Genomic DNA, 11,302 nt, shown 5'->3' on the forward strand with positions numbered 1-11,302 from the left:
ATTTTGAACTTCACTCCTAGGAGTCAACCATCACCCCCACAGCTGCTGAACCAGGCACCCCTGGCCTGCCCCTCAGCCACTCTCCTGGGTGCTCTGGCACCCACTTCAGTCCCCAGAAGGGCTGGACTTGTTCCAGGCTGCACCCTCTTCAGGGTGGGGCACAGCCTCCCCACCCTTCACGTCCCTGTGCCTCTCCAGCTCAGCCCACAGCAGCCTCTTGGTGTGTGCAGGAACAACCCTAGAGGTGGGGAGGCCAACTCCCAGCCTCCAGGGAACAAGGCAGGGCACTTAGGTGAGCAGACCGACCAGGCGGGCCCTCAGTGACCAGGGAAGCGTGTGTCCTGGGTAATGTTGCCACTGAAGAGCCGGTGTAGCCAGATGGTCGTTCTTCAAGAGAAGTCGTGGATGTGGACCTTTATGTGAAATATACCAATTTTTAAAGGTTGGCTGAAATGTATAAATTATCCAGGCCAAAGAAAACATGTTGGCAGGGTGGGGCGAGGCCAGGGGCCCTACTAGGGACTTTTGCTAAGGCCCCACTGCTGGCAGAACCTCCAAGATGGTGGGCATAAGCCAGTGGTTTTCAACATTTTATTTATTTGAGTAGTTTCTAGTCATCATCGGATTTCCTCCTGAGAGGAAAGCATGACCAAGAAAATTCTGGGACCCATTTCAGAGTCTGGGATACTGAGGCTAAAGTGAGCTTCTGGCAGGCTCGTGTTCACAGCTAGGAAAAGAGATCTATGCAGCCTCGTGAGGCAGCAGCCCGAGAAACAGCAGTCCCCACACAGCCATGCTCAGGACGGTGTGTCCTAGAGTTGGGTGGGGGGACGCAGGACACTGACAGACCCCCCCCCCACCAGCACCTCTCACTCTACCTGGTCTGTACCCTCTAAGCTGCACCCTTCCTAATCCCCTGACAAGTCCACTACCCCAACACCACCAAGAGGGGTGGTCCCATGCATGAGATGTGTACACATGTGCATACGCACACACATATATGTACACACACGCAAGTGCCCTCTGTGCACACAGCTCTAGGACAAGCAGCCTGGACAGAGCCACAGTGGCTTCTCTGACGGTGGGCAGCGCAAGAGCAGAGCGGCCCCTACTTGGGACTCCGATTCAAGCAGAAATGCCTCCTGCAGCCTTGCCCGTCCATCAGGAGCACAGCAGGAGGGGCTGGGGAGCCCCACCAGAGGCCTGTGCAGGCCAGGCCTGTGGCCATGGCTGGGCAGCCTCACCAGTTGGCCTTCACTGCCTTGATGTCACTCACGAGGTTCTGGGCCAGACAGATGCCAAAGATCTGGAGGAGGGCGATGCCCAGAAAGACCCCGGCCACAACGATTAAGTTGTTCTGCAGCCACCTTTCAAACTGGCCCACGCAGCCTTTGGTGTGGATGAAGCCCTGCTGCTCCAGCTCCAGTTTGAGCCGGACACATAGCCACACTGGGTATTGAGGACATCTTCCTGAGGGGAAACAGGCCAGTTAGTGACTCGGCAAGGGGGCATCCTATGACGATCCGTGGCACCCAAGTGCTGTGATGGCTTTTCCTTCTCAGAGGAAGCAGATGGAACCATTGTCTCTGTGTGTCCATCACTGTTCGTTTTTTTTTTTGTGAGTACGTGAAAGAATCTCTGTTGTCCAGGCTCGAGTGCCGTAGTGTCAGCCTAATTCACAGCAACCTCAAACTCTTGAGTTCAAACGATCTTCCTGAGTGTCCCAAGTAGCTGGGCTACAGGTGCCTGCCACAACACTAATTTTCCTATTTTTAGTAGAGATGGGATCTTGCTCTTGCTCAGGCTGGTCCTGAACTCCTGATCTCAAGGGATCCTCTTGCCTTGACCTCCCAGAGTGCTAGGATTACAAGTGTGAGCCACCACACCTGGCTACATCCACCCTCTTAAACAAGGCTCCCAGAGGTCCATATGCCTCTTTCCCAGTCACCAGGGCATGTGGCTGAAAACACCAACTTGGACCTGCCTCCTGTTTAGGAATTCTGCCTGCTGGAGTTCACTAACAATGGAGAGAAACCTGGCCCTTGGCACCCAGATGAACTGTGACTGAAGAAGTGTACTATTAGTGGTTTCCGCACTGAAGAAAGCCATAAATAGGCTCAGCATCTATAGCTCAGCAGCTAGGGTGCCAGCCACATACACTAGAGCTGTGGGTTTGAATCCAGCCTGGGCCTGCCAAACGACAATGACAGCTACAACCAAAAAATAAATGGGTGTTGTTGCAGGAGCCGGTAGTCCCAGCTACTTGGGAGGCTGAGGCAAGAGAATCGCCCAAGCCCAAGAGTTTGAGGTTGCTGTGAGCCATGACGTTACGGCACTCTACCAAGCGTGACATAGTGAGACTCGCAGGGTCCCTGATGCAGCAGGAGAAGGGCACCCCGCAGTGCTCCGGGCTGGGGTTCAGGTCAATGCAGTTGAAGTAGATATTGAGGTTCCAGTCGTTGGGCCCTTGGGCTCCGCAACAAGACCAATATTCCTGAGCAAAGTCAATGAGGTTCTGGAGGTCAATGTCATCATGGTAGGCCTTGACGTTGTTGTTGATGAACAGATTGAGCTGGTCTCGAATCCAGTCCTTGAAGACAAAGGCCAGGATCCCTGTTGCCAGCTCCAGGAAGAAGATGAGGCCAAGGAACACAGAAAAAAACTTGAGCAGAAAGGTATTCTCCCGGAGGGCCCCGATGCAGCCAGCAAAGCCCAGCACGGACATGACACCTCCAACCACCACAAACAGCCACACAGGGTCAAGGCCTCCCAGATCCGTCAGCGCCGAGATGTTGGAGAGAACACCCTTCTCACCCCAGGCCCAGAGGCCAATTGCCAGGAACAGGGCTCCCAGCACCCAGAAGACAATGTTGAAGCCAAACAGGAAGTACTTCCCGCAGCAGCCGACCTCCGGTTCCTGGAAGTGCTGGTGCTTGCCAGGCATGGTGAGCGGTCGCCCACCGGCCAGCGAACTGGAGCCAGAGCCCGGGCCCAGCCCTCCGCGGGCCGCCCGGGGCCTAGCCGGGCGGCTGCAGCTTCATGGCCACGGCCACACAGCGCGCTGGCCGGGCCCCGCCCGCCCCGCAGGGACCTCCCTTGGCGACCCTGAAATCATTTTTCTAAAGCAAAGACTACAATAACCCTTATTTTAAGTAATAATCAGCAAAACTCACCGGAATTTTAGATACCTTAACACCCCAGATGACCCAAGACCAAGTAAACCAGCATCTCTAGGGGTGGGACCTGGTCCTCAGAGCTGTTTAAAGTAACCCACACGTGTTCCTCCCCTAAGAGGCACCTTGGCTGTGCATGTCCCTTCCTGCAGCTCCACTGCTGCCCTTGGACTCTGGACATATCAATTAAACCGCTTCAAGCCTCAGTTTTCTCATTAGGGAGGCAGGGGTAGAGAGGAGAAAGTTGGCCACCTACTCATAAGGCAGATTTTGGAAGCCAATTAGCCTCCACGGGTTGGTTGGAGGGTTATCCAGTTCATCCTCTTTTTGCCAGTGACTGGTTTGGGAATGAGATGTGAACTCAACTCTGTTACATAAGATGTAAAATGTGGGGGAGATTTTAGGATAAGTTTTCTTTTTGTTTTTGTTGTATTTATTTATTTATTTTTGAGACAGAGTCTGAGCTTCTCACTCTCGGTAGAGTGCTGTGGCATCATAGCTCACAGTAACCTCAAACTCTTGGGCTCAAGACATCCTCTTTTTTTTATTAATTAATTTATTTTTTTATTATTTTTTTTTATCGTTGGGGATTCATTGAGGGTACAATAAGCCAGGTTACACTGATTGCAATCGTTAGGTAAAGTCCCTCTTGCAATCATGTCTTGCCCCCAGAAAGTGTGACACACACCAAGGCCCCACCCCCCTCCCTCCGTCCCTCTTTCTGCTTCCCCCCCATAACCTTAATTGTCATTAATTGTCCTCATATCAAAATTGAGTACATAGGATTCATGCTTCTAATTAATTTATTTTTATTGTTAAATCATAGCTGTGTACATTAGTGCAATCAAGGGGTACAATGTGCTGGATTCATATATATTCTGAAATATTCTCATCAAACTATTCAATGAAGCCTTCATGGCATTTTCTTAGTTACTGTGTGTAGGCATTTGTATTCTGCATTTAGTAAGTTTCGCCTGTACCCATTCTAAGATGCACCATAGATGTGGACCCACCCATTACCCTCCCTCCACCATAACCCCCCCCTCCCTTCCCCTTCCTTGGCACTTTCCCCATAGTCTTGTGCTATAGTTGGGTTATAGCCTTCATGTGAAAGCTACAATTTAGCTTCATAGGAGAGTTGAGTACATTGGATACTTTTTCTTCCATTCCTGAGATACTTTGCTAAGAAGAATATGTTCCAGCTCCATCCATATAAACATAAAAGAGGTAAAGTCTCCATCTTTCTTTAAGGCTGCATAATATTCCATGGTATACATGTACCACAATTTGCTAGTCCATTCGTGGGTCGATGGGCACTTGGGCTTCTTCCATGATTTAGCAACAAGAAATCCTCTTGCCTCAGCCTCCCCAATAGCTGGGACTACAGGCCTGCGCCACCAAGCTTGGCTAGTTTTTCTGTTTTTAGTAGAGATTGGGTCTTGCTCTCACTCAGGCTGGTCTCTAACTCCTGAGCTCAAACAATCTACCGGCCTCAGCCTCCCAGAGTACTAGGATGATAGATGTGAGCCACTGTGCCTGGCCAGGAAAAGTTTTCTTGCTCCTCAGAAAGAGCATGAGCACTTTGTAGTGTCCGGACATGGCTGTGGAGCTGCTGCAGCAATCTTGTGACCAGCCTGAGGATGGATGCAACATGGGGCACGTTTGAAGATGAATGTTGGTTCATCAGAGTTTTCAGAAGAGGGAGGTCATGAAGTGTGAGTAGAGAAGAAGTAACATTTACAGGGTTATTCCAGACCTTCTATTAAGTCCAGTGTAGTATATGACAGACAGCTCATGTAATTTTGACAACCACCGTCTGGCTTTATAAAGTGTTCAGCCTATTGAGTTAGACTCTGTTGATTTAATTTTAGCCTCAACTTTTAGGGAAATGTTTTCATCTCTCTAAACTTCAGTTTTCTCATCTACGAAACAGAAATTATAGAATCTATACATCATTGGGGGCATTAGAAAGATTAAATAAAATAATGCATGTAAATAATCTAGCCCTTCATTAGGATTCAACAAAAACCTAAAGACTTTTTTCATCAACTCAATAAGGCACATTATTGATACTGCCATTATTGTCAGTGTACTTTTTACGTCTGAATAGAATGAAAATCACAGAACCCAAATGGACTTCCTTAAGATCTCATAGTGTGTAAGTGGACGAGCTGAGATTTAAACTCAGGAATTCTTGCTTGGAACCCAAGCACAGCTCATGCTTTCTCTCTTTTTCTTGCCATATTCAGTTGGGAAAATCTCAACATTCTCCTGCAGCAAGTAGTGTATTGAGAATTCTTCCACAAACACAGGTTTGCAAGCAAACCAAAAGAAAAGAGGAAGCTGAGTCCAGGACATAAGTAGGACTCAGTAGCTGTGAAAGGACATATGTTAGGCTTGAAAGTAACAGAGGCTTGTGGGACTGTCCACTTTCAGGTCTCAAGAACCTTTAGTGATTATGTAACCCATCCACAGGGCTACCCCCTGGAGATGGGGGCTTTCAACTCTCCAGAGTGATTGTTCTGATTGTTAAAAAGTTCTATCATTTGTTGGGATAACATTTGCCTCCCTTGAGTGTACATCCATTAGTTCTAACTGCGGCCTCCAGTGGAAGAGAGAACGTGGTGGGCAGCCCATTGGAAGCAGGTGATGGCACCACACGCGTATCTTCTCCTCTCCAAGCTACTCCCCCCTCAGCTTTCTCAATTGACCCTCCAACAGTACAGTTTCCAGCTCCACCACCAACCTGACCTCGCTGTTGATACGGAGCCCAGAAATGACATCAACACTCACAAGGGTTTTCTAACCATCGAAGCAGTTCTGTAATTGACCAAGTGGTCAGTTCAAAACATTACTGTTTATATGTAGATGATACCTAAGGAAAAGTCATGGGCGAAAAGCTATTACCTAAAGTGGTGGGTGCCTGTTGTTTTTGTTTGTCCAACATCCATTTTAGGAGCATGATTGAAATTCACTTGGGTGAACAACCAGGTCCTTTGGATGCAGTGAGGCTCAGGCAGTGAGCTTAGCTTCCTACCCTTCTCAAACCACAAGCAGAAGCATGGTCCTCCCTGGGCTGTCTGGGCCTTCCTTTCTTAGTTGGATGGGGATTAGGGTAGACGGTTTAGGGTGGGTGTGACCAGTTGTCACAGTGGTGCCTGGATCAGCTGGTGTGTAACTCCTGTCGGACCCCCTAAAGCCATTTGCTTCCTTTCCCTATCTTTCTAAGCTTGGCTTCTAAGCTTTCCTTTTGAACTTGTGAATTCCTCTGTATTTTCCCAACAAGTTTCCTTTTTAGTATATGCTCATCAGATGTAATTTCTGTTGCTTGTAGCTATTCCGTAACAAAATAAAGGATGAATAACAGTATGGAGTATTAATTAAGTTGACTCAAAACATGTTAAGAGAAAAATAATATAGAATTTGCTTTAATCTCTACTATTACATTTATTGCATGTTATATTTATTTTATGTTATATGTATATGTATGGTGAATATTTTAAGTGTTTCTAAAATTTTTTTATTGTAAAATAGCATATGCTCATTATAGAAAATTTGGAAAATACATAAAGTGATATATGACATATTACATATATAAAATGATTATTTGACTGCCAAGCGTCTGAGTCCATGCCCAGGGCAGAATTTATGCCATTGTACTCCAGCCTGGCTTCTTGATTACCTCTTGGTCTGTTTTTATTTTACTGGGAATGTGGGCCAGCTTATTTTCACAGCCAAATTAATTAATGAGAAAATCCTCAGACTTTCCATTTATCACTTCCAAACACCCACTTTTGATGAGTCAGTTGCCATTTGAACACTATAGGATAATTTTCAAATTCATTAAAACAGGACAGCAATGTAGCCCATGTCTTACTCAAGTTGTTTCTCAGGGACTCTGACTTCATTACTCTTTGGACCCCCATTCTCTAACAAGGAAAGGACATGACTCACGTTTCTCCGTGGAGGAGGGACAGGGCCCTGTGTGAGTGAGTGGTTTGCCAGTCACCGAGAAGCTCTGGGGATCTTTGGGACTATTATCCAGCTTGGAGTCTTTTTCAGAAAAATTTCTTGTTGTTTTTCGCCACTAGACAACCAAGCCAGCCTATGTATAAATTTATTGGATTCCTATTCTGTGCTATGAGGACTTAGGGGAATGTAAAACATGAAACAACTGTAGCATCTATCTCCTATTCCCTGGTGGTTCAAGTTGGAAGAAAAGACAGGTCTGTTAGGCCATAAAGAAGCACAGAGATAATATCGTGTTGCTCGTTAAGTATAAAGCAGCTGCTGTTTTGTTCTCCAAACACATTATGAAATCAAGGTTCTTGGTTCTGTAGCTCTGTGTCTGCTTCTGCAAATGCCTTATGTTTTGCATGAGGCATTTAACGTGTACCTCCTCTTTTAAAACTCACAATCACTCAGCAAAGGGGGCGCTTGCGTTTCCATCCCGTGGGTGTGGGTGTGGAGGTCATGTGGCAGCCAGCCCGCTCCCTTCTCTCTCCTCCTATCCTCCTGGCTGTTCTTGTGCATGACCCTGGCCCATCACTGTGCTCAGGGTGCCCTGCGCCTCTCTCTTAGCCCAGCTCTCTCTGTCTCTGGGGAACTCGAGGGTCCTAACCAAGCAGCAAAAGACCATGCCACCTCGATTTCCTGCAGGCATGTGACACTCAGCGTGCCTTAGCAAAGATGTCTTGTTTCCGTCCCCTGGCCAGTTGCTCTTGTTTAGTTTCAAATCCCAGCAAATAGTCCCCTCCGCTGACATCCAAGGCAGGACCCTGGGAACCAGCCTGGATGTCTCTCTGCCATTCCATCAGCCGTCATTTCTACTTCCTGACTGTGCCTCAACAATCCCTCCCCCCGCATCTCCATAATGATGGCTCTGGTCTGGACTCTCACCCTTTATTTGCTATTTACTCCTTCAGCTTTTGTCTTCTGCAATATCCACCCCTCTCCAATCCATCCTCCATGCTATCGCCAAAGGGACCATCGATAAATGCAAATATGATCATGCTTTTCACTCTGTTTAAAATATTCAATGGCTCCTCAATACTCCAGATGTAAAAAGCGAATTTTTAATCCACAACACGTAAAGTTCTGTGGGGTCTGTTTCCAATCTACCGCTCACCTTTCTGTTTTTACTCTATTTTTTTTTTCTCCCTGGAAGTTTTTTCACTTCCTTCATCACCTATCAAATGCCCATTCATCTGTAAAGATCTGGCTTAGGTGCCATCTGCCAAAGGAAGCCTTCCCCAACCTCCAAGATGGGAAAAATCTTGGGACAGATGAGAGTGAGGTAGGGATTTATTTCCCTTGTGCGGTCACCTGGCTTGACTGTGACCCTCAGCTGTCAGTCACCCTTCCTCTTGCTATGAGGCTCTTGACACGGCTCCTCCCGTCTCAGTCCCTGTACGCAGCTCCTTCCGTTTTGAATCTAGGGGTAGAAACAGTACCACTGCCCCTACCCCTGGGTTCCTGCATGGCCCTGTGGGGCCTTTACAGCCATCCCACATTCTCGTAAACACTCCCTGTATAATAAACTCTCTTTGAATCATCCCAATTTTGATGTCCCATCTGTTCCTATCAGGATCCTGTCTGATCCACTAATATTTTGCACACAGAACCACATTTTCCTCTGCTATCATTTCAAAGCTTTATCTTCATTTCTGAGAGACCAATCAGTGGCCTTACTTTGTAACTTTTTAGCTAAAAGGTGGGAGCAAAACAATTTGTCTATCCTATTTACCAAGAGAGTGAAAAAATGATAAAAAATCTACTGCTTTTCTTTCAGGACATAGATCTTCTCTCAATAACCATAAAAAGCTATTTATGACTCTACCTCTCAGACTGCATCCACCCTGAGGGTATGAACTGAGTCTTCCTCTCCCCGAAGCCCAGTGCTCTGCCTGGAACACAAGGTACACTCAGTAAATATTCAGTTAATGAACAAATCACTAGTGATCCTTAAAAAACACATGTATAATAATTGAATGAATAAACAGATGGGGGAAAGAGTTGATATTCCAAATCTGAAAGTCTCAGAGTCTGTGGTTCTTAACATGTGAGTCCCCTTGCCAGAGGACAAAGTGTCATTTTGGTAGAAATGGAAATTTTCTGAAAAGAGTTGAAATAAATAAATAACAATAAAGTGTTATTTTGGTAGAAAGGGAAATTTCCTGAAAAGAGTTGAAAATATCTTTCCTACCCAAAGCACCTTGGTAACAACATCGTTGAAGGATGACCCTGCTGGAGCAGAACCACTAACCAAGCTACCTCCTCCCTGCGGCTCTTTCAGATTTGACAACTCTACAGGAAACCAATTTGCTGTTAATCGCCAGGGAGTTTTATTTACTCTGTTGAAAGAATTGAAAAGCAGTCATTTTTATTAGTGCCACAGCTGGTACTTCCATCATGGAAGAAATACAATTACGTGTCTTCCTATGGCTGAATGCGGACGGCCACAACCTCATTATTCATTCTGGTAGGAAGCAGGCCTTTCCAGTGAGCAGGGAGGAAAAGGGAACAAGTCTTAGTTCCTGGAGTGACATCGCCACTGTCACCATAGGAAAAGAAGGCTTCTTATTTTCTTGGTTACATAACAGGGTGTGAAAGCTTTAGAGGCAGAAACGAAGGCAGTTATTACGGGGTAGTGGGGAAAGTGTAGGCACTGGCATCAGGCCAGCCTGGGTTCAAACGCTAGCCCCGTTTCTTATCAGCTTTGGATAGGGGCACCTTCGCTCCTTCGAGTTGCCATTTTCTTACTTGCAAATTGGAACTAGTGATAGAAAAGCTGATTGAACAGCTTCTCAGGGTGGCAGCAAAGATTAGAAATTAAATTCCTACACGTGGCATCCAGCGCCCATGGTGATAGGATCTGCCCCAGCATCTCTCCCACTCCCCAAGCTGCCAATGCAGCTGCAGCCAGACTGTACTACTAACAGGTCCCAGAACTTGCCACCCTGTCCTGTGCTCCCCTGACTCAGCACTTGTCCCCTCTGCCCGAGTCACACGCTGTTTATCGTTTTCCCAGTTTACCTGGCAAACTTCTTTTCCTAAAAGTGAAAATTCTTCTGCTAGGCCATCCCCTCGGCTCCTCCCCTAGACGAGCTCTGTTTCCACCACCCTCTGGACAAACCCCACTCCAGGGAGGGGCCACACATCCCAGTGGACCTGTAAGGTCACCTGTCTACTCTGAGCATCAGTCTGTAAGCTCCTCAGAGAGTGAGAACTGTGAGCCTTACTCTGTCTACCGGGTGCTGACACAGGACTAGGCAGAATCGGTGGCCAGCAAATGATTTACTCAATGAATGAATGAATGAAGACTCAGTAGAGCACCTTTTGCTCTATGCAGATGCAGCAGGCACTATTGACTGGTCAAACTAAACCATTCTCAACCCTTGTCTCAACAGCTGTTAGGGAGATGAGGTGGGAATCCCCATTACCCAGTCTTGGCCAATGAATTATTGGAGAAAGTCTTCGGAGGGGGCACTTGTTTTTCTATTACTGGTCTTCAGACATCCTAATGGGATCTTGGTACAGAGTATTCAATCCTAAAGGTGGATGTCCCTTGATCCAGTCTCATCGCTGGACGCATCGAGCATAGCAGGGACTTTGGAGTCAGACAAATGAGAGTTTGAACTTAATTTCCAGCACTTGGTTTCCCATAGGAGATGATCTGGAATGATGGTTAAGAACACTGACCTGGGAGCCAGACGGCCCCGGTGCAAGTGCTGGCTCCACTTTGAAGGTGTTTGACCTTGGGCAAATGACCCATCTTCCAGTGTCTCTGTTGCTTCATCTGTAAAATCAGAATAGCAGTAGTACCTGCCTCAAAGAGTTAAACAGGCTAATGAATATAAAGTGCTTAGAATAGAGTCTGACACATAGTTAGGGCTGTATTAGTGTCAGCACTAATTTTATTAATAATACTAGTTGTGTAACCACAGGCAGTTTCCTATGCTCCCTGAGATTTGGTTTGCATACCTATAAAATGGGGGTTAGAAGGGCTACCTTGTGGGATTGTGCCGAGGAGGTCAATGCATTTCTGTGGGTTGTCAGGGACAGCCCCCTACAGCTGTGCAAAGACGGGAGAATGAGACAAACCTTGGGACCTGCTGTGTCTGAGAATG

The 11,302-nt window shown here is 46.9% G+C and overlaps 1 pseudogene; it reads right to left on the reverse strand.

Moving 5' to 3' along the window:
• Positions 1 to 283: 283 nt before the first annotated feature.
• Positions 284 to 3,011, reverse strand: LOC128575567 (tetraspanin-17-like; annotated as a pseudogene).
• Between the last annotated feature and the right edge of the window lie 8,291 nt (positions 3,012 to 11,302).

The sequence above is a fragment of the Nycticebus coucang genome, chromosome 22, assembly GCF_027406575.1.
Source record: "Nycticebus coucang isolate mNycCou1 chromosome 22, mNycCou1.pri, whole genome shotgun sequence".
NCBI classification, from domain to species: Eukaryota; Metazoa; Chordata; class Mammalia; order Primates; family Lorisidae; genus Nycticebus; species Nycticebus coucang.